We start from the raw sequence: 24,001 nt of genomic DNA on the forward strand, positions 1-24,001 counted from the left end.
TTAAATTTTGTTGGCTGGTTTGTGGTTGTTCATAAATACGTTATCTGTAAGGTGGTAAGCTGTCAGTGTCAGATGTTGTGAGGTGTCACTTCATCTATTGTAAGTTAAGTTTGTGTCAGTTCTGTTTGAAGTTAAAGTTTGTTGAGGTCATGAATAAGTCATTTGTAAGGTACAAGTAGTTGTCAGTGTCAGGTGTTGTCAATTTCAATCCGTCTGTTATTAGTTAGGTTTGTGTTGGTTCTACTCGAAGTGAACATTTGTTGATTGGTTTGCTGAGGTCATGAAATAGTCACTTGTTGTTGCCATTGGTCAAGCTAGTGTTTGATCTAATAAGTTAGTGACTGTAAGGTTTTTAGAGTTAGTCAGTTTGACTTGCTCCAAACTAATGCAAGTAATTGACAAAGAGTCTACTACAAGAACCTAGTTGAAGACTATATCAAGCCAAAGAAATAACCAGCTAACCTGAACAGGGGTTGTGGAACAACAGCTGGGTGAAAAACCTCCCCGTACGTCCACTTGCTCCTAGGAGGAAAACCCCGGGCCAGCTGTACCCCACGTTCAAAGGCCTCCCGGGCTGGGCCAAATACATAAACAGTTAAACAGACAAACTACTTAATATGATACCATAAACCATCTTGTCTTGGAGGCTTGGCTCTAAACATCCTCTATCATGTCTGCCCTGTTGTCCTTTTCCTGGCCTCTCCAAGTCCATGCTGTCTTGTGATGCTCTCCGTCTAGTCCAACATCCTGTGATGAAACAAGCACAGTTTGATAAGTTATTTTGGAATCCAATCTGAGCTCAAAACAGCTAGAAATATATACTTTTTTCATCACTTGCATGGGTTTAAATTTTGTCTCGCTTAATATCTACACTTACGTAACAAGTCACTAAATGAAAAAAATAATCTGCAAACTACCTAGTTTTAATATGACACCTTGGTCTGTACATATATAGCTTAGTCCAACAATTCCCAGCAGACATGAGTAAAACTGGCTAATGTGCTCTAACCAAATTCTGTTCATGATCACTCTACTGGTGAAAATCTTTCAAGTATTCTCAAGGATCCTTGAGGATCTTCATGAGGATCTTATCAAATGAAGCTTCTTATATCAAGATCCTCAAAGATCCTGATCAAGATCTTTAAGGATATTTATTAGAACTTCAAAGATGTTGACCAAGGTCTGTAAGGATCTTCATGGATCTTCAAAGATATTTACCAAAGATCTTACAGAGAGCTTTGAAAATTTTGGAGAATCAATGAAAAGATCTTTATAAGATTTTTCTTTTTAAAACAATCTTAAGCTAGTAAGAACATTAAAATAACTTTAAAGAGTCTTTGAAAGATACATGTACTTAGATCTTAACTGGGTCTTAGAAGATCTTGTAAGATCCTCAAAGATTCTGTAAAGATTTACTTTATTACATGAAATTTTCACGACACGTTTATTCCCCAAATTTCACGATTAAAAAAAAAGGCGAAATTAAAGTGACACAATCAATAAGCTTAAGTGTCATGAACATAACATGAAGTGAAAAATAAGTGACTCACGTTATGTTACTGCTGAGAAATAGTCCAGACATTGCGATTTTGTTACTTTTGACGTTATTGTACCTTTGATGAAGTTGGTTTACTAAATTCAACCTGGACATGTTTGAGTAAAATTGCCAAGGAAATAATTAAATTGTGTGTTACTCAAAAATGTAAATTAAAGTGATTTGAAATACAAAATTTTCGCAAATTGCAAAATAAACATGTCGCAAAAATTTCATGTAATAATGGAGGGGGGGACACCATGGCAAGGCACCTCCCAAAATTAATTTTTTGCACTATAGAAACAAAAGTGCCTGTATATCCAACATCCATCCTGAGCCCCTCCCCCACCCCCCTCAACCCATATAAAGTAAGATCTCCAGGCAGGGTACTAAAATAAAATCTTAAAATGAAGTTTGATCTCTAACTGACTGACTGACTGACTGACTGCCTGCCCTACAAGTGATTTATCTTAAAGCCATTTCCAGTCACTTTCCATTCAACCACAAAAATCATCAGCTGTGAAAAGCTCCAACTTTAAACAAAAAAACCTGACCAATGAGAAAAATAATTTACGTTGATTTCTTCTTTATCCTCAGAGCTTTATTTGTCCCATAAAAAGAATGAAAACCTTCAGATCGATGCTAAAGAAAATTAATTCTTATTTTTCTTCACAATATTGACATCAGTTCTTTGTGCATTTGTTTAACAAATAGATTCCATGCTGCTGTGTGTCTGTTCAGTAAGTGATCACAGATTATTACTATTACTGAACAGATGCACAGCAACGTGGAATCTATTTGTTTTAATATGTAATAAAGAAACAAACTTTGTATGGATAAAAACATCCCTTGTCATGGAATGAAAACTCAAAGCAAAACCAGAATTTAACTTTGAAATCCAGAAATCTTATTGACAATACAGGGAAAGTCAAGTCAGTTTTCATAATCAGAGCACCCCTGTGAGCTGAAAAACCTGGGCACTGCCTTGAATACTGCCGGATTTGAAAAATATGCTCAGAAAACTTGCGATTGCGGTCAACATTGGGGGCCATTCAATTTGAGGTTTGAATGAAAGGAGAGTTTGTGGCGGTGGAAATTTGTGTCCTCTGTAGTCGGTGATTCTCAAATCAATTTGATATTAATAACGTCGGAGACACTTTCTTGCTTGGCCGTGAGCTGTTGTAAGCTATACTTTGCTCACTGCTGTGCCCTTAAATGGACTGGAAAATTCATGTCAGAAAGCAAAGTTATGTCAGCATTTATTTTAACTGATGTTAAGAAGTGGTGTAATGATGTTTCATTCCTGACGTCAACATGCATCAACAATAATTATTTTGAGATTGAGAAAAGTTGAATTTTTTAAAGTTGAATTTCAAGACCCATTTTGAGTTTCTCTTAGCTATAGTCGTGTTGGACTGCGACTGCTCGAGTATATTTTGCAGGTCATTTTCCACAAAGAAACAAGTTTTTCGTTCTTCTTGTTTCTCATACATAGTTACAGCCTTGGCAAGACTCTCTTCTATATCTTCCTTCCTCCAGTCGGGTAAAATATGCCCTACATTTTCATAGGTTTCTGCCATTTTGATTTTAAAAAAAGTGTGGGGAAAAACTTTGTAATGATGACATCAATCATGCATCTGTCCTCTAAAAGATCATAGGTGAGAACCAATCAAAATGCGAGAATAACTGGGGTTGTTATATAATTCCTTATTGATGACAAAGTGCATGATAATATTGTTACGGTAGCTGGGGATCCACTTGGTAGTGCTTGTGGATCCACAGTCTAGTTTGATGATAGTGTGATCAAATTTATCATCAGGACAGACACATAAAAAGCTGGCAATTTAGCCTGTGAGGGAGAGGACCAAAGTGCCTATGCCTAATTCAATATATTCCTACAAAAAAAACAGCATTCAAAGTTACACAAATTAAATGGACACATTTTGTTTGTCAACTGTTTGATCACATGATTTGGCATTTTATGGCAACTATGTTTTCAAAGGGTGTTTTACCCAAATTTGGTCTCTTTCTGGGTTTTGATGCTAACTTGAAGATTCTAGCACAATTTTGGTGCATTGATTTCTTGACATAATTTTACTTGTGTTGTTATATTGCTGTTCTGGAAAATTTCGGAAATTCAAGATGGCAGATCTAAGATGGCAGACATCTTGACATGTGTGACATCATTTTGGCATTCTGTGACATGATTAGTTTAGATGCTTTACACTCCACAGAAGTTTGATTACCATTAAGTGAACAGTTTTGGAGATACATGTGCATGTATTTAACACGTACTGGGCTATACCCCACTTTAATTCAATTCAGGCTCACTAATGAAAAGAAAAAAAAACCTGGCTAAATAGGGTTAACAGAACACCACTTGGAATGCATGGAATTTTTTTGCTTAAGGACGTTCATGCGAAAATTTTCCAGTTGATAGATTCTTTTTTAATGTTTACTGCAGTAAGATAATGAGTTACTTGTGTCAGAAATGCAAAAAAAATTGGGGGTCACCGACTTCGCTTCAGAGATAAAGTGTGTGGAAAACTATCCTGATTTTGAAAAATTGACACACATAATTCAGCATGGTCTACAGGGGTTTATAGTTAAAAATATCAAAGGTGAGTCCACGGACGCCAACGATCTTAGTCATATTTTGTAGAAGTGGGTCTGTTGCGCAAATAATTCCAAATGTTACCAACATTTTCACAAAACTTAACCCTTCAAGAGGCATTTGAAACCTTCGCAGAGATAAACGAAGAGCTAAAAAGAACGGAATTCGATGGTGCATTTTGCAAAAAATTCAAACTTCTAGTCACTAGATTTTCTTCACTTTTTTGCTAAACATAGAAAATCTGTCGAGAAAATGATCCATCAAAAGAAAAATAGGGGTCACCGAGCATCCAAGATCGTTAAATCCAGGCAAAGCTATAGCAATGCCATCTGCCCCATCATTTTTCATTTTATTACTTAGCATGCGCTCTCATGTATGACGTGGCATGTGAATTTGCGTGTGCAGTAAGGATGCGCAGAAACAATTAGCATGAACGTCCTTAAACTTCAATCAGGAACTGACAACACTAAAATAATGTGTTGTAAGAAGTTTTGAAAACTGTTCAAGACTTGCTCACATGTAGCTTGTGATAGTATCATCAGTGTCACTGTTCTCTTATTAGTCAACGAGTATAGAAGATATTTAACAGGACTATTCAATTGTAAATAAACCATTTGAATACTACTAATTAGTACTTATTAAATAACATAATGATATGTTTGTCTTGGTGTGATAATTCAGATACTTTTAATCAGGAATATTGCAGTCTTAAATTAACATAACTCTTGGTAAACAAGTGAACATTATGCCAGAAAAAGAAAATTTTGAATGCAGCAGACATTTTGTTTCATCGTTTTGGTCTAGACAATATCAAGATTGTATCACAAGGGGCATCTGTCTCCCATACCAAGCCTTGGGGTCAATCTTTTACACCTGAGTGTATTTTAAGTTTCTAGTTTATGGAATAAAACAATAAAAAAAGATACAGGTAAAGGTTGATCCATGAGAACAATGCATATGGAAACTCTGTGTAATGGGCTCTGAAATCCATCTTAGGGAGGTTTGTCAGTTTAAACCCTTCCTTCCCCATTGGAAAATTTCACTTTAGCTTGGTAATTGATTTCTCTTTGAAAATTTTGAGTTTCAAAACCCTCTAATTGGCTTGCATCACATGAATATAATTTTATAAAAAATTATTGTAAGAATATCATAATACACGTACTTCCTCAGGGCACGTATTACAGGTTTTCAGAAAGGAGTAATCGTCACAAAAACCATATTTTAAAATGATTTGCAACAGAGATTTCCTGATTGAATGGAAAGCCTAGACCTCCTGTCTAATTTCACTTGGAAGTATAATGACAGTATTATTAATGGCACGGTGTTCCAAAGAGTTAAGAGCTATGAAGAGATTCTCTCAGGTTCACAGTGCTTTGCCTGAAATTTTATCAAGAACATCTAGCAGAGATGGTTGATCATGTGCACTAAAGGCATCCGCAGTAAAGTGTCAATCGATAACCTCGATCGACACTCCATTGACATCTCGGTCAAAAGTCGACTAATTTTAGATCAATGTATATGAGTCAGTTGATAATCGGCGAACTATTGACTGACTGTTAATCAATCAATCAATCAATCAATCAATCAATCATTTATTTTGACACGTTTCGTTGAGGAGCTAATTATGAGAACTCGTTGAAAATACGAATGTGTATAAATGAGAACTATAGTGAATACAGATAATAATATTATTCTGTTCTATCAAGTGTCGATTGAGTGTTGACCAAGTATTGATTGGGATGCCGGTTAGTAGTATATAGGGAATTAACCAAATACCATTTCGCAGAGGGAGTTTTATTTTACCTTATCGCAGCCCCCACCATCGGCCGGTTGAGCCTGGGGGCTGCGAAACGGTTAAATGCAGCACCCTCTTTGAAATAGTATTTGGTTAATTCCCTATATACTACTAGTGCGAAATATTAGAAACAAGCGAGCCAGGGGTTATACCACCAGAGCCGGGATGGAACGAGCGCCAAACAAGTGCAGGTGGCTGAAGCGGGGCCGGAAAGAAAGCTGCAGAAAGCGCTGTTACGGGGTGTATTGCGGCCAGCACAACTACCAGCTGAAAAAAGGAATGAAAAGCCAGAGCCCTGCAGAGTATGCGGAGTCGGGCTTCTGTGCGACTACCGTCTCTGCAAGCGCTGCGGCGGGGGCGCGCTAAAATAGCGGCTTCACCGCAAACAAGAAAAAGCGAAAAAAGCTTTTCAGCTTGTTTTGCTTGAGCTGCAAGAAAGAAATACACCAGTTAGAGAAATGTAACCGGGGTTGTATTCCAAGGAGCCATGTCTTCCAGCATTCAACAAAGACTGGAAGAAGAACTCGCAAAAATTGACCCCGCGGTATTGCGTTATTTCGATGAGCTTCTTGCAGAAAGCCCGCCAGCGGTAAGAAAGGTTGTCCTGAACGTGCTGGACAAACCAATTTCTCAAGAAACGCAGGCACGTCTGCAAAAGCCGCTTCTTCCGAATCCTTACGAGCCAAGAGCCCCTCTACGCCAAAGAAGGCAAAGAGGAGCGCAAGCGCTTCTGAGGGAGTACGACCCCTTCCCTGTGCGGAGAATCAGAACAGTGATAGACTACCAGAACAAGATTCAAGATCTGTTCGACGATGCAGAGAAAGAAGGGGAAGAGATCACAGGCTGGCATTTCATTCGATGGCGCTTCATCACAGGTCTGGGGAGAAACCCCACGCCAGAGTTCATGGCTAAGATACGCGAAAGAGTAAGCACGTCATTCTATCTTTGACACGTTTTCAGGTACCAGTTGCGGAACATTGAGGACGGAACGGTAATCGTGTACTATTCAAACCACAAGGGCTCACAGTGGTATAACAAACTAGAAGACACGGAAAAATGGCTCAACACCCGGGAAGAAGAGCGTCTCGACAACGAAAGAGTTGAAAGGCCAAACAAGAAGTGGGCTTTCGAAGGCTTTTTCAACGTTGACGTGAAGGTTGTGCTCGACAGGCAGCCGTTGGTGGGAACAGGGCCATTGCCTGACTGGCTGCGCAACCTTGCCCATAGCCGGGCGATGGTGGCGTTGGACACGTACAATGACAACCTGTGCCTATGGAGAAGCATCGCAGTGCCCTAAGGGGTGCGCACGGACCGTTGAACAAAAGAAGCTCGAAACCTGGCCCAGAGTTTCTACAAACTCAAGGCAATTCCACAGAACTTCAGAAAAACGTCTCTGGACGAGCTCAACAAGGTGGAAGCCCATCTGAATGAGGGCTCGCCCGTCGCATCTTGGCTTGGAATTCGTGTCTACGAGCCTGAGCGTTTGGTTGGTGGTGAAGTGGTTTGGCACCTCAGAATAAACCCGAACCCCAAACTCAAAAACATTTTGACGATAGGTGTCTACGAAGGCCACGCTTTCTTGATAAAAAACATCGCGAAGCTGGCAAAAACCTATGCATGCACCCATTGCGGGCAGAGATTCACACAAGCTTGCAATCTCAAGCGCCACCATGAAACCTGCAGTGCGGGAAAAACGGTGATCTCTTGCCCGGGGACAAAAGTGGAAGCGCCCCTGACGGCCTTCGAGAAAGTGATGTACCCCCTCGCTGAAGTGTTCAAACTGCTCGGAAACAGCACTTACGGCAAGCTGATCGAAGCGCTGGAGCGGCAAACGAACGTGATATACACGAAAGACGAGAAGGTTGTCGACAGAGCGCTGCAGAGTGCGTATTTCGAAGACCTCGACGAGATCGGGGAGGCCTACGAGCTGGAAAGCCACAAGCCTCGGATCACGATCAGGAAGCCGTTCCAGATCGGAATCGCCGTCTACCAGCTGGCGAAGCTGCGGATGCTGGAATTCTACTACGACTTTCTCGACAAGTACGTCGACAGAAGAGATTTCGAGCTGATCCAGATGCACACGGACAGCAACTACACGGCGATCTCGGGCGAGTGGCTCGAGGACATCATCCGGCCAGAGCTGAAGCAAGAATTCGAGGCGGAAAAATATCAGTGGCTGTCTTGGGACAAGTGGAGCGGCCGGACCCCAGGCCTCTTCAAACTTGAGTTCGAGGGTCGCCGGACGATCGCACTCTGCTCGAAGTGCCATTTCGCCGACGAAGGAGAGGTGGGTGAAAAACAGAAGTTCAGCACGAAGGGGATGTCGAAAATGCAGAACGAGCTGACCTGGCAGCGGTTCGAGGAAGCGTTGAAAGGAAGCAAGGACATGGCCACCAACAGAGGTTTCAGGATGCGGGATGGGCAGATGGTCACTTACGAGCAGCAAAAGTTGGGGCTGAGCGCTTATTACGACAAGGGGTGGGTGCTGCCTGATGGGATACATACCGAACCAATCGAATATCAGATCTAGTTCACGTCAGCCGGAGGAAGAGTAGCGTTCGGAGGAACAACCAGCAGCTCTTCGCGCACGAAGCCGCGCTTGGGCCCGTCGCGCAGATAGTAGAGAACGGCCTGATCCGGTTTGATGAAAGACCTTTCAACGTTGTAAACTTTCAAAGACCAGATTGGATCCATGGCCCTTTTCACGCCCCCTTCAAGCTCGCCAGGCTGGTAGAGATAATGAACTTGGACAAGAGAGGGGAGGATTTTTTCGCTTTTTCCAACAGGCCTCGTGTAAGGTGTCGACGGCCTGGCGTAAACAGCTTTTTCTTTGATGGCGACGGTGGGTTTCTTGCCGATAAGGCTTGTGACCTCGTTGTTCAGAACCGAAACAACTTCAGGAAGTCTTTTCACCAGGGCAGTGGACCGCTTGCCCTCAGGGAGAAGCATCTCTTTGGCGTACTGGTGCCCGAACAATCGCTCAGCCAGAGTGTGGTTGAAACGTTCGACAATGGCCTGGTCGCGGTGAATGTTAATGCGCCCACGCCGGATAAAGGTTTGGTGCTTGTCCATCTCTTTGGTGACGGCGCCCATGAATTCGCGCCCGGGGTCAACCTGCAGCATTTTGGGCCATTCGAGAGGCGAGCGCTTGTAAATCTTCTGAAAGGCCAGTGCGACCTCATCAGAATTTTTCGAAGTCAGGGGTTCGGCCTCTTTGAAGCGGCTGGCCACGTCGACAATGGTCAGCGCGTATTTGAAAACTTTGCAGCCACGAGGGAGCTTGTCGTGCGGCAGAAAAAGAAGGTCAGCCTGATGGACCCTGTTGCGCATGGGAACGTCGAATTTCGGTTGAGGAATCTGCTTCGGCGCAGGGAGGTATATCTGCCAGAGCGCCTGCCTGATCAGCCACTTTTTTGCGGCTTCTTCAGGTACTTTGGCGGCCTCAGCCAATTTTTTGATCGCGGCTTTGCCTTTCCAGTAGCCCCCAGGGCTGTAGTAAATCTTTGCGAGTTTCGCGTCCATATAAGTACGGCGTAAAAAAGTTTAAAGGAACCGGAAGGCCGCGTAGCCCAGAGCGAGAGCGCCGGCGCCAACAAACGCAAGTTCGCCATTTTTCTGCTGCTCGCTCGGCTGATAGAAATCTGAGAACTTCGGCTCCTCGGGAAGCACCATCTTTTCGTCAGGATGCGCCTGGCTGTAGAGTTTAAAGGCATAGTCTGTGTTGGTCATGTTCTGCTTGGCCTGCTCCTTTGTTTGCACGTTGGTCGCGATCCAGTCGAGAAGCTGTGTTCGGTCGCACGTGTATTTGGCATAAGCCGCTTGATAATCTTCGAGAGCCTTCTCGTGGCGCTTTTCTTCAAGCGCGGCTTTGCCGCCCCCGCCGAGCGCCCTCGCCAGATAATTGCCGCCGAGAAAAGCCGTGGCATTCAACACAGCCCCGCCAATCATGATAGCAATGCTCGCCATGGTATATATTATCAGAAGATTTTTCAAATGCTGGCGGGGAGGATTTTCTGGTCCTCAAGGTACTCTTTTAGCGCAAGGCTGCCCACCATGACGCCAGTGAACTTCATGTAATTCATAAAGCTGCCGCTGGGATCGGAAGCGAAATTCTCTTTCATAACCTTTTTCGCGGCCTAGCCCATGCCTGCGGCTAATACAGTGAGAGTTGCGGCGTCAATGACGATCTTGACAAGCTTGTTGTCGGACATGGCGCGCTTCATATAAGGATAGAACGAAAGTTTAAAACAAAATTAATCTGTCTTCCCCGCGTCCTTTTCTGCGCACTTGGCACAAAACACCTCTCCTTCTTCTTCTTCAACCTTGCCATCAAATGCTGTATTCAAAAGATCGGCGGTCGCTAGAATGACCTTTCTGTTTAAGTCGTACAACGCACTCGAGATAGTAAAAAAGGTTAAGAAATAGACGGCAAACTTGGCAGCATCAACTGTGAGCATGTTGATATATTCCACTTGCAAACATTTAAATCATTTTTTTTAATCCTCTTGGCCGTGTATCGCGAGCAGGTTTCAGCTCGACACTCACGGGCTCAGGAGCGGGCTCAGGCGCGGGCTTCGGCGTTTTGAATTTGTCGAACACGGGCTTGCCCATTGCCATGAGCTCTTCACGCTTGTAATAGATCCCGAGAAGGGAAACGCCAACGCCGCCAATAGCGATCCATTGGTTGGCGCTGAGGCCGCCGCCCTTTGGGCTTTCTTCTTTTGTATCCAGGGCCGCTGTGGCGGGTTCCCCTTGCTTTTCTGCGTAATAAGCTTCGGCGAACGCTTTCTTCTGTTCTTCTCGGGCCAGCCATCTTTTTTCGGCAGAAAGTTTTCCGGTGGCCACACGCTTGGGGTCTTTCTTGCGTTGCATGGTTGCACTAGGAGTCGTCGCTTGCTGTGTGACATCGGTGGCAGGCGCTACCTTGGTCTCTACCTGAGGCGCGGTAACGGCGGCAGGTGCGCTCGGGGGCTCTGCCCCCGGACCCCCTGAAAATTTCTGCCGCTCTTCGAGCGTGGATTGTTCGGTTGACATTGAACCAAACCGTATTACAAGCAAATGAAAAAAGTTTAATTGTTAACAATTTGTCAGCAAGACCTCAGCATTTTTTGATGAATGGTGACCAGTGGCGCAGAGAGGCGAAGAAAATTCTTGGGCTCGGGGGTTTCACCCCCATTTATTCTGCAGTTGCTGAGCCAGGTACTCCCTCAAAGTCCTCAAAACCCTCAAGCGGATTGCTGTTTTCATCACGAGAAGGGTGGCTCTGCACGGCCGACTGTGTGGGGTTCCACCCGACATCCCCGGGACGCGGGGCAGAGCCCTGCTGTGGACTAAAATCAACATGTTTCGTGGTGATGAACACCACGTTGGCCGCGGCAAAAAAGCGGCCGCATGTCAAAGAAAGGTTGCCAGCCAGATTGGAGAGCTCTTTGTTCAAGATGTAGTCGTTTCTGAGCTCTTTTTGGTAAGCTTCGATGTCTTTGATTTTGAGGGCCATTCCAACCACTTTGGTTGCAAGAAAAATGAAGCTGTCGATCAGGCTTTCCATTGTCTTTGAGCCCACGTATGCCTCATAGCGTTTGGTGTATGTCTCGACATCTTTGTCGCTCAGATGCTTCACCTGCTCGTGTGTCAGCTGCACTCCGATGGCCTCTTCGGCTTTGCCTGTGGACACGAGAACGGCGAACTGCTCACGAAGAGTGGGAATGTCGGGTGCGGGGGCGGTTAAAACAAGGCCACCTGCGAGACCACTCAATGGCGCGGGCTCCTTTTCAAGAAGGTTCATAACATCTGCTACCGCATCTTCTGCAGACATTGTGCAAGGCTATATACAGCTTGCATTTTTTTATTCAAATAACTTTACCCCGTACGGGTGGCGAAGCGCGAACATAAGATAAGAGAACTTTCGCTCTTTGAGCTTTGAAATCAATCCTCTGTACTCATCGGGGGAGAGCTTCCCGGCGTAATCGTCAAAGATGGCTTTCGTTGTCTTCGCCGAAGAGGTGTAAAAGAGGACGAGTGCCGCCACGTTCTCACGGAAGGAAGCTGTTATTGCGGTCAACTTCTGGGTCAGCACCCACACGCTGATGCCCATATGTCATCCAGAAAAGGCGAGATTCACCAGCTCGCCTGTGTGCCCTTTCACGTCTTTGGATGCCGCGCAGTCGTCAAGGATTATGAGCGTGTTGGCGCCCTCAGAAAGCACTCTCACGAGCTTCAACCACCTTTCCACGTCGTGCTGCTCGCAGACTATCACATCCATTCTCGGATCGTTTTCGCCAAGCCGGTGGTAGGTGCTGTTGTGCGTGAACGTCGGGCAGATGAGCACGATGTAGTTGAACTTTCCGTGGAACGGGCCGTAGAGCTGGTCCACCATGAACCTCGATTTGCCAGAATTAGTCGGCCCAACGATGAGAGCGTTGAAGGGTATCTTGCCGGGGTCCATGTCTTCCGACGGGAGAAAGTTTTTGCCGCGCGCAGCGCTGTTCATATTCAATACTGCACATCTTCAAGCTGGCCGCCCATGAGGTTGAGCTGCGAGTCGGCGATGACGAATACGTGGCATTTAACGTCGCCTGAGCCTTCGGTTTTCCGCTCAATTTCCAGCTGGACACCGTCCGTACTGTTCAGAATGCGCTTGCCGCTGCCGTGCATGTTTTGGTCAGCCATCGTGCGCATATCAATCACAAGCCCGAACCTGTCACCGGTGTAAAACTTTGTCACATCCATGTGCTTTCACAAACAGGTTGCGGGCCTCTTCCCACATGTCGTTGCCTTTGATGCCGTTGTTGTAAAGCATGTTGGGCGAGCCGTTGACTGTGATGCTGACTTTTGTCACATCGGGGAAGATGAATTTTTCTGAATCTCTGGCGCCCGCGGTATAAGGCTCTACAAACAGGAGGAGGAGGGCTTTCAGTGACCTTCTTTTGGCATTGACTTTGATGGTGATCCTCGAGTCAGTGTCTTTTTTGAAGGCTACCTCTTTGTCATGCATCACGTGGTCGTAAAGCAACTCTTTGCCGCTGGTGTAAACGCTCCGCGTCTCGTCTGCCAGAGTCTTGCTGCGGATCATTTTGTACTCAAGCTGGATGTTTTTCAGCTTCTATTTCAGCTGGGTTGTGCCGGAGCCTTTGACCACGTGTATAGCTTGGGCGAGTTTTACGTCGAACTTGACATCGTTGTAAAGGGCCTGGGGGTAGAAAACGCCGTGGTCGGTTAAGATCTGATGGTCAAGCCTGCTCCGGTACTTTTTTCCGTATACCTCGGTCAGCTTTTCTTCGGCGTCAACGCCCAAATTTTTCTTGTCTCCCGCTTCTGAGCGGATCTTGCACAGATGTTCGCTCTTAATCCCTTCAAGAATCCTGTTGTTGTGCTCTTCCTGCGAAAGGAAAACGTCTTCGAAAGTTTTGTAGATGTCGTACCCAACCGTGTCTTGCCGGTTTCTTCCCGCAAACCACACAACCAGCCTGTCAACCAGCGCCCGCATGACGTTCTGGACGAGGAAGTTGTTGGCGTGCCCCCCAGCAAGGTCAATGTCAAAGACAAGCGCTAGCGAGCCCGGCACCAGAACCTCGTTCTTGTTTAGCTTGGGCACGTAAACGTACAGCGTATTGCCGGGGTTGGCTTCAGAGGGATTAAAAGTGATCCGCTTGACCGCGCGCTCGGCCTTTGTGGCGTGCATGGCCTTTTCTCTGTGCGTTGGGCGAAGGTTCTCCGGCACCTCTGCCATTGTGCATAAAACACCAACGATTATTTCTAATTTGAAAAATAATAATTGGCTTGAAATATATCGCTATGGCAGAAGGCAGTGGCGAATTTCGTTACGAAGACCCCGGCCTTGACAATCAGCTTGACCACGACTCTGATGAAGGCGAACAAGAGGTTGACAGAACCCGTCCTTTTCGGCCAGGCGCGGCGTCAACTCCCTACCAACCTGGCGACCCCTACCACGGGGGCGAACAAACGGAAATGAGTACTTTTCCTCACGAGCAGTCCGGCCTGCCTGTCACTTCTTATCAGGAAGAAGAAACCCCTTTGCTCGGTGATTTCATACATACCGATGACAAACCGGCCATGCTTGAAAGGGCAAAAGAAAAAATCAGAAGATGGATCCCGAAGGTAGACTTCAAAAAATTGGGCCCAATTGGTTTCAGCAAAAAAGGAAATCAATCTGAGATCGTTTCATTTGGCCCCCGCGGGGGTGAGTCTAAAATTTTCAAGCTTGGCAATGGAGGGTTACAAAAAAGTTTCACAGACGCGAAAAAAGCAGCTCTGGGGCCAAGAGCTGAAGACGTCATTGCTGAAGACCGCGACACCCTCAGAGAACAACGCCGAAGACTGAGAGAGGCTGAAATCCAACTTAAACAGGCAGAAACGCTCTCTTCGCAAAGAGAAGAAGAAAAGAAAAAAGTGGAAGCCCTTAGACAAAAAATTGCCCAAACTGATACCCAGATTGATGAAATTGGAGATATATATGGTTCGAATCTTGACAGTGAACCAGAGCTGCGTAGGCTCAAACAACAGAAAAAGAACTATCAAACCGATCTTGAAAACAGGAAAAAAGCTTTGCACTCGCTCACAAAAAAAGCAATGGCCAGAGAAAAGGAACAAGCCAAGGTTGACAGACTCAGGGCCAGCCTCGCAGCAAAAGAAAGTGAAACAAACGCCATGGAAGAAAGGCTCAACCAAACAAAACCGTTGGACGACCTGAAAGAGCAGGAAAGCGAGCTGCAGCGCCAAAACGAGGAAGACCAGGCGATCATCCAGGATGAGAATGCCTCGCGATCTGAAAAAGAAGCCGCAGAAGGCAGAGTTCCAGAAAGAAACAAGGAGATCGCCCGTTTGCAAACTCAGATCGCAGAAAGGGAAAGGGGGCAGCCTCTCTTGGAAAGTGGCAAGGAGATCTTCAAAAAATATGGCGTGACGTTGACCGCCATTCTTCTCGCCGCCGGGACCACAATCGGCGCTGTCATCGGGGTCCTCACCAGAGGTTTGAAAGCCACTGGCAAAGCTTTGGGGAACGGCCTCAAAGATATTGCCGCGAAACTCGGCTCTCTGCTGCCCGGGCTGATTGGCTTGATCCCGAGCTTCCTGTTCAAAGCAGCCGGCCAAGTTGTCGGGTTTCTGGCCGAGCACACCTGGCTGCTCATTCTTGCCGCGGTGGCCTTTTTGTTCGAAAAATATTTTAAGAAACAGCGTTGGCTTAGCGCCAAGCCGTGAACAGCAAATGCCGAAAATCCAACAACACCAACAATGCCAGCCGTTTTGTTAATTTCGTGTTACGGCGTTTTGTCTGCAGCTTCAGGCTCAATGTTTTGTGCTGGTGGCTGCGCTTGCTGAGTTTCGGACGGGGGCAAAGCCCCCGGACCCGCAATAGCGTTTTCTGCCGTGCACAGCGCAGTCGAAGCTGGTTTCTTGTGGGGTGGAACCACACGCCCCAATTCGGCTGTTGCGGCTTTGTGAATCGGGTTCGACGGGTGGCTATTGGGCAGGTTAATTTTTGACGGGCTGCCTGCCATGTGTTTGAGCCCAGCTTTTTTTGTCTCCGGGTTTACCTCGTTATTCACCTCCCGTTTCATTCCGGACACCACCTGTTTCAGCTTATTGTTGTAACCGATCGTCCTTGCGGTGTTGATTATCATCTGCGCGGGCATGAGCCACGCCATGGGGGCAATAGCGAGATTGAGCCTGACCTTTGCTTGGTCCACCGCGAGCTGGTACCTTTGCACGCTCGCGGCCAAGTCGGGCTGTCTGATCGCGTCTTCCGTCAGCACCAGGAACTCGCTTTGGGCTTCTCTCGCCCGACCGCCATGGCCGAGAATGCTGCTGCGGACGTTGACTTGCACGCCCAGGACGCAGTAAACGAAAGGCTCGATTGACTGGTTTATTCTCGACAAGCCCGCCTGCATCAAACCGTTCGCGGTGTTGGGCACGAACCAGTCTGCTTGAGCATCAGAAGCGGCCCCCGGCTCGATGTAATCGATCAAGTCCCCATTTATAGCTTTGCCACCTTCATCGGTAAATTTGTTCCATCCCGGGTATTTATAGTCGGTTTTCGACAGGCCCGCGCCGGTCGCATACACGTAAACCCTTCCCAGACCATGGTTTTCCCCGTGCCTGAAGCGGAAATCGCTCGAGGGGGCAATGCCGAACTCGCTGCATATCCTTTTGTACGAAGCGACGTCGTAATGATTGTTGTATTGGTTGAACGGCGGGTCTCCGGGCAAAGCGCTCATGCTCTGAATTCCTCCCAGCTGGTACAAAATCCGCCTGACCGTGAAGTACACGTGGAATTTGTAAAAAGCTCTTATCTGCAGGGGAAGATCCACGGGGGTGAAACCCCCGCACCCCCCAAAATTTTCTGCCGCCCACAGGGCCCCGTTGTCAAAGATTTCGCGAGAAACTCCGCACCCCTGTGTCGCGCAGAAAACCGCGAAGTTGAGCTGCTGCAGCCAATATTTCAATTCAGGCCCTCCCAGCCAGCGTTTTGATTCGACTGCCGAGGTGTGCCTGACTTTCGTTTTTTCAAATATTTCAGAGAATTTTGTTGTGAAATATTGTTCAGGCGTGACGTATATTTGGATTGAGGCGTCGAATATTTTGTTCAAACTTTGCGCTTTGCCGTCGAAAGGTACGGCAGGGATGGGGAAGGAAATTTTTGAGCCAAGTGGCGAGTTGGTAAGGAAAACCCCCACTGTCTCCCAAACCAAGCGCTTCTTTCATTTCGGCGCTCCAGTATTTTCTATCTGAACCGAAGACGCTTTGAAACGAGTCTTCGCTTTCTTTGAAAAACACCTCCGCGGTCACGTTCTTTTTCTCGTCGATCGTTGCTTGTGAGATGAACCGGCTTTTGTCCGCTTTGGGGCAGTGGTTTAAAAAGTTTGTCCACACCTTTTTCTTCACCGCATCCGCTTTTTTTAACGCAGGTCCGTTCCACAAATTGGCCATATTATTTGAACACAATTTCTTTTGTTAAATATAAAATGGTTGTTCTCACTATTGTCCCGCAACAGAATGGCGAGACCATCTATTTTGAAGACGCGCTCTCAGAAGCAAAATATTTCAGACTTTTGAGTTGTTCTTTTTTCAACTCGCGGCATAATCTGAGTCGTGTTGGCAGAATGTTTTTCAAAGGAACCGACGACGCGGTTGCATCATTGCCTCAAGGGCATTACAATGTCGAGAGCATTGTAAAAGAACTGCAATCCAGTTTTGAACATTACAAGAAAAAGGGGAAATTGGTCTTAGAAACGAATAACCCCAATTCTGTTTTTAAAATTACAACCGTCGATGGTAATGCACTCAACATTAATCAAGTGAAAGAAGTTTCCGTTGATTACAGTTTGGCCAATTTTCTTGGAATCGGGAGAAATATGAGGAAAGAAGAATATATCAAAAAGCTTAACAGCCCGAGTTGCTACTTTATCCACTGCGATCTCATCAACTCGACAAAAAACTTTTTGAATGGAAAGAAGTCAGACCTTCTTGCCAAGGTTGACGTCAGTGAAAAGCCTTATGAAAAAGTCAGCTATAACATCGACTGATCGCAAAACGTTTTCCGTGACGCTTCTACAGACAAGTTCATAAACAGCATCACCTTAAAAGTGAAGGATGCAAATGGCGAACTCTTTGATTTCAAAGGCCTGCCGCTTCTTTTTGAATTAGAGTTAAATTAAATTTCTTTATATACGCAATGTCTTCGGCGAATCTGTTGCCTCCAAGCGTGCCGCCTGCCGAGCCACTACATCTGGTGGTGGTGGCAGAGCCTTCTCAAAATTTCCGCTTGCAGAAGGTCAACGAGATTTCCAATACATTGGCCGGCAAGGTCCACCACTATCGCTTCGTCGTGAAAAAATACAAACGCACAAGAAAGTTCGTTAATTGGGGCGCCGCCGGCTCCAGCGTTCTCTCGGCAGCGTTTTCCAGCGCTAGTTTAGGCTCCGCTCTGTCTGTGGTTTGCTTGCCAGCTGCCGTTCCTCTTGGCGGTGCTGGTGGGTGCTTTGCTCCCGTTTCGTCTGCGATGATTCTCGCCGGCAAAAAGCTCGACTCGAAGATCAAGAAGCATCAAGAGATCACCACGCTCGCCGTTGCCAAGCGCGACACCCTCAACAGACTTCTCTCGAATGCTTTGAACAACAACGAGGTGTCTTCCCACGAGTTCGACACTATCCTTTCAGAGTTTCAGCAATACAACTTTCTGAAAGATCAGGTCCGAGCAAGGATGCTTCGCCAACCATCAACAAGAAAGCTTCCTGATGTTGATGTCCAAAAACTTGAGAAAGACATCCGCGGCAGACTTGAAGCAGAAATGATAAAAAAATCACGATACCTCCCGCTTCGAACTAAATTTCGAGCGAAAAAACACAAAACTCTCTCTTTGTCTTGTCAAAAACAGGTGATTGCGGTATTTTCTTGCCACATAAATAGCCTTTAACTTTCGAGAAGGTTACTCACTGACGGTCATGTGCGAAATAGGGAAAACCCCCCGATCAGCTGTTTCTTTTTTTCACTCTTGTGAAGTCTCTTTGTTCTACTGTGTTTTGTGCCCAATTTTTCCTCAAAAAAAGGTGAAAAGTGCCCTTTTTATTGGCCAGGCCGAGAAGAAATACCCTATTCTAACAAACTGTGGACAAAAAATTGAAATCCGCCTGTAAAATTCCTTTTGACTTCAACATTCCTGGTGGCTTTGAAAATTCCTGATCGCTTCAACTGAAGCCAAGAGGAATGCAACGAGCTTAAACTGAAGCCTTCAGGAATTCGCAACGGGAAGCTGTGTCGCCTCAACCGGAACCGCGTCATGAAAGCATTCAACAACTTCGCGTGTAATATCACGCACTTGTCTCTGCCACTCAGGCGTGAAATATTCATTCACGAGAAACGCAATCAAGTGAACACTGACAAGCATGTTTTATGGTATGCAAATGAAGCCGTAGATTTTTAAATGTAATTCGACCGGTTGTAAATATTGTCGCCGCTCAGTAAAATTTCTGAAAGATTTCGGCGTAGTCGTTCTCGTCATACACGGGGTAGCCAAGATAATGTTTTTTTTATAACACTCGTACCAGAGTCCTTTTAGGCCGCAAGAGTTGCATTTACGGCAAACCATGACCTTTACAATTCTTGATCGTTTTTCGCAGATGGGTGCCTCTTCAAACTCGTGATGTACCTCGTCCCAGCCCATTTCCTTTTTTTCCTTTATTTTTATCGCTATGTACTCCTTGAGAATCATCTCACGAAGCTCTGGAGGGAGGTTTTGAATGGCCTCGGAAAGCCCACAGGAAGACATGGTTCCTTGGAATACAACACCGGTTACATTTCTCTAACTGGTGTGTTTCTTTCTTGCAGCTCAAGCAAAACAAGCTGAAAAGCTTTTTTCGCTTTTTTTTGTTTGCGGTAAAGCCGCTGTTTTAGCGCGCCCCTGCCGCAGCATTTGCAGAGACGGTAGTCGCACAGAAGCCCGACTCCGCATACTCTGCAGGGCTCTGGCTTTTTCATTCCTTTTTTCAGCTGGTAGTTGTGCTGGCCGCAATACGCCCCGTAACAGCGCTTTCCGCAGCTTTCTTTCCGGCCCCGCTTCAGCCACCCGCACTTGGCGCTCGTTCCATCCCGGCTCTGGTGGTATAACCCCTGGCTCGCTTGTTTCTAATATTTCGCACTAGTAGTATATAGGGAATTAACCAAATACTATTTCAAAGAGGGTGCTGCATTTAACCGTTTCGCAGCCCCCAGGCTCAACCGGCCCAAGCTTGTGAGGGCCGGTCTTGATGGTGGGGGCTGCGATAAGGTAAAATAAAGCTCCCTCTGCGAAATGGTATTTGGTTAATTCCCTATATACTACTCGGTTGAGTACAGATCATGATGTCGATTAACGGTATCAATCGATACTCGACCATGTATGCCTTTGGTACAAGTGATCCAAGATGGCTACAAGACAGTGTATTTACCTGATTGGTCAAGGTGGGAATGTTCTTGGTTTTCCACTGTCCACCCAGAGTTGTCCACTCATGTCCATCCAGTTTTTTCTCCATGTGTCCAATATTGTCCACTGTCTATCTAGGTTTATCCAGTGTCCCATCCTGGTTTGAAAGATGAGATGAGATGACATGAGATGAGACAAGATGGGATGGGATGAGATGAGATGGGATGGGACGGGATGGGACGGCACGGGACGGCACGGGATGAGATAAGATGGGATGGCATGGGATGAGATGAGATGAGATAAGATGGGATGGGATGAGATGAGATGAGATAAGATGGGTGGGATGAGATGAGCTGAGATGAGGTATGAGATAAGATGACATGGGATTGGAAGGGAAGGGATGGGATGGAAAGGGATTGGATAAGGCAAGGTAGGAAAAGCTTTTATTTATCAAGGGTTAACACATAATTATAGAGGGCATGCACTTACTTGTAAACTTGTGGCCCTCACTTTGAGTTTATATTATTTTTCTCCTACCAGTTAAACCTGGTTGCATTTACCTGATTGGTCAAGGTTGGAATGTTCTTGTCTTCCACTGTCCACCCAGATTTGTCCACTCATGTCCATCCGGTTTTTCCACCACATGTTCAATATTGTCAACTGTGCATTCAAGTTTGACCACTGTTCACCTAGGTTTATCCAGTATCCCATCCTGGTTTGTCCACTGTCTGTCCAATCTTGTTCATTGCTGATTACTGTAAGTATTGAGAAATTCATAAAAGATTCTTGTTGATGGTGAAATATTATCAAGAACTCAGTCCAAAGACTATTGTTAACAAAAAGTTATTGTAAAGAGATAATTTATATTTTCTTACAGATAAACCCAACCAAAACAAAAATGCCTACACTGTAAGCTACCTCAAATCATTGATGGGAGGAGTGAGTAAGGTGTAACTATAATATTTAGTCAGCCTGATAACCACTGATAACAGATGAGGTGTCTTGCATTATTAAGGCACCTTCCAAAATTAACTAGCAACCTCACTAACATGGAATGATTGAGAACTGTTCGAGAACTCAAAGAAGATATATCTGTGAAGAAGCTGCAATGCTCCATGTGAGCCTGCATTTGTGAGTTTGACAGTTATCTGGAAGAGCCTGCTAAGCATGTGGCTGTTTACAATGTACTTTGTGGTTGCTATAAAAATTGAATCATTAAGTGTGTTCTTTTGGGCACTTTTGAAAATGGTGCCATAAAAAGTAAAAAACCAGGATTGAATGTACATGTAGGCTCTACAAACATGCAAAATAATTCAATTTGTAGTCCATAACAACAGCTTTTGAAAAACTACAAAATTGATGAAACATGAAAATTTCTTACGGAAAGCAAAAGTCAATTGTGCAAGAGGATTCAGGGTAGGCTTAAGGAAAGTTACAATTAATGAAAATTTCTGAATTTATAAAAATCAAACGAAATTTGATAATAGTTGCAAATTAAGGCAGTTCGAAGGAAAGGCTGAATATTTGGACTTGATTGGAACTGCATCTATCAAAATTAAACAAGAAGCTTGAAACTTAAAGCTGTACTAAAGGGCACTGAACATTTGAAACTTTCTCATAAGTCAATGACAGTTGTTAGCCCCAGGTTAATTAACACTACAAAAATAAACTGAAAACCATTATCTGCAATACATGTACATGTAAGTGTACTGTAGCAAACGAGCATTCTAAGCTCCTAGGCATAGAATGAAAAAGCTACTTTTAAATGACTCCTGATCTCTAACCAACTGACTTCTCTAAATATAGTTTTTGCTCTGTCAGCAGATAAATGACTTGTAAGACGTGGTTTAGTTACTTCATAGGTGAATACCGGGCACTCCGTGCTTGTTGGTGCTACATGAAATACTAATTTGTGGACCAGCACGTGTTACGAGAATCATTAATTTAAAAAAAAAACTTTACCATGCAACAATCTTTGCTCAGTTTTTTTGCAAAAAAGAAAATGGAAGAAACACAACTAAAGCATTTAGTATGGGCAGAGGCATCTTCAGTTTCAATCTCTTTTAGGTTTCTGGCAATGAAAATGATCCATTATCCTTCAAGTCCAATTGATACATTTATCGGTTGGAAAACACACCTATTACGCACTTCAATCTTTCAAAACATTCAGGGATGGGGCATGCCACTAGACTCCCCTAGTGGGATGGGGTGTTCGGCCCCATATTTGTTAGTAGACAGCCACTCACAGAATCCTGGCTGAAAGCTTGTTTCTCTTTCTCACCCAGGCACCGTTGCACCCTTCTTTGAAATGCAGTAAAAATATTTTACAAAGAGGAAATGGTATTGTGATAAAAATAGAGGTTCCCACAGTTTCTGGCACCAGCTTGATCGGTAGGAGTTGAGACAGGGGGCGCAGGGCACAGTAAAAATTATAGTAATGTGAGGGAAAAGTAGGAAGTTTGATACCCAAAATTTCAGGATGAAACCCACAAACCGCAGTTCTATATTATCATAAGCGTATAGGCCAGGGGGGGCTGGGAGGGCTGCAGCCCCCACCCCACCCCCCTTAAAAAAAAATGGGGACAAGTCTGTTTTTTGGGCTACAAGAGAAATTTGGGCAAAGGTTTTTTAGAATGTTTCCATTTGTTTCGAGAAATTACAATGTCACTACATACAGAGAATAACAATACTGGTAATCAATGAACAAAAAGTGAGACTCAACACTCAAACTTAGTGCAAGTTGACATTTTCTTAACACCCATTATTTTTGCGTCTTTTATATTGTCACTGAGACAAAAGCTTTATTTTTGTAAGCATTTGGCAATGTTTTCATTCTCAATGCCCACTCAAAACAAAGACGCACGTGTGCGATGTAAGAATTTGAATTTCCCGCTTTAGCTTACGTGAAGCTTGAGAAATTCAATTAAATCTTAAACTTATCTAATGGCAAGAACGAGATGACTAGGTATAAAAACCAATTTTCGTAAATAACAGTATTTGAGTTAAAGCTTAATTAAGCTTACCTTAGCAGTTTTGCATTTCAGCTTCCTATCGGGCTGTTGCTTATTTGCGAAGGTCAGACAACGTGGTCCCCATTTTATGTGTTTGTAGCCAGCCGCAGGCATAATTCTTGCGTTGAGATACAAATGAACAACAGAAATTACGTGTCAAGAGCCTAAAAATACCAAAGGCAGTCTCTCCATCGATTGTTTGGCGTAGAAATATAGCATTTTACCCATCTCGAAGCCTCCGCGGCCATCTTGCGTTTCTCTTTCGTTCCCAGTCTCTCTTTCGTCACGGAAACACACATCACCACGGGGAGCCATCTTGCAACCCCTCTTGCAACCCCTCTTGCAACCCCTCTTGCAACCCCTCACGGCGGGGAGCACACAAAAGAAGAGAGTGAAATAAACTAAGTTAAAAGGAATGAAAAGAATGAAAAGTAAACCTTTGTCTCCTGTCGTCATCTCTTACGCGACGTTACAGGAAAAACCGCTACCATCTGCGGCGTCGACAAAACCAGTATCGGACCGGATCGGATCACGGACCGGATCACTGATCGGATCACGGATCGGATCACAGAAAAAAAAAAACAAAGTTTTAAAGAAAAAAAAAAAACAAAAACAAAAATCAAACCGTTTATAAGATAATGATAAATAAAAAATAAAAGTGGAAAACTAAAATATGTTAAATGAAAATAAGAATCCCGAATTTGACGCAATGGCATGTTAATTACAGAGAATGACAAGAGGTCATTTAAAAAGCCACATAAGCGCCTAATTTACGACGAATTTAAATTGTAATGAACGGGCAGATGTAGGTATATTTGAACGTTAGTTGGCTCGAAGCTTGTGTGAACCTCCCATTCTCGTTTTTGAAATTGTTATCAGTGGCTAATTCTCGGCTACATTTTCGTGTCAGATGTGAGCGTTACAGCTGGCGTTACAGTCAATGAGAAAACTTACGTACGAAAGCTCAAGGACATGACTTGCTTTGAAGGAGCTACGTCACGATTTGCACATCTTGAAAAATCTAGCCTAGTTTTTCAAGTTCGTCATTTGCAATCCCCGTTAATCTATGCCATCCTTAACGATCCTCATTCCGTTTTGATTTGTTCTTGCCTCTTAAGTGTTTTCTATC

General features: G+C 44.7%; 1 long non-coding RNA gene across 1 annotated transcript; it reads right to left on the bottom strand.

Moving 5' to 3' along the window:
- Positions 1 to 20: 20 nt before the first annotated feature.
- LOC145478986 (uncharacterized) lies at positions 21 to 23,440 on the bottom strand. Its single transcript, XR_014048354.1, has 3 exons — positions 22,885 to 23,440; positions 19,887 to 20,616; positions 21 to 747 (listed from the first exon to the last, which is right to left on the bottom strand). It is a non-coding gene; the product is annotated as an uncharacterized LOC145478986 (long non-coding RNA).
- Positions 23,441 to 24,001: the final 561 nt, after the last annotated feature.

This window comes from Orbicella franksi, chromosome 2 (assembly GCF_964199315.1).
Source record: "Orbicella franksi chromosome 2, jaOrbFran1.1, whole genome shotgun sequence".
In the NCBI taxonomy this organism is placed as follows: Eukaryota; Metazoa; Cnidaria; class Anthozoa; order Scleractinia; family Merulinidae; genus Orbicella; species Orbicella franksi.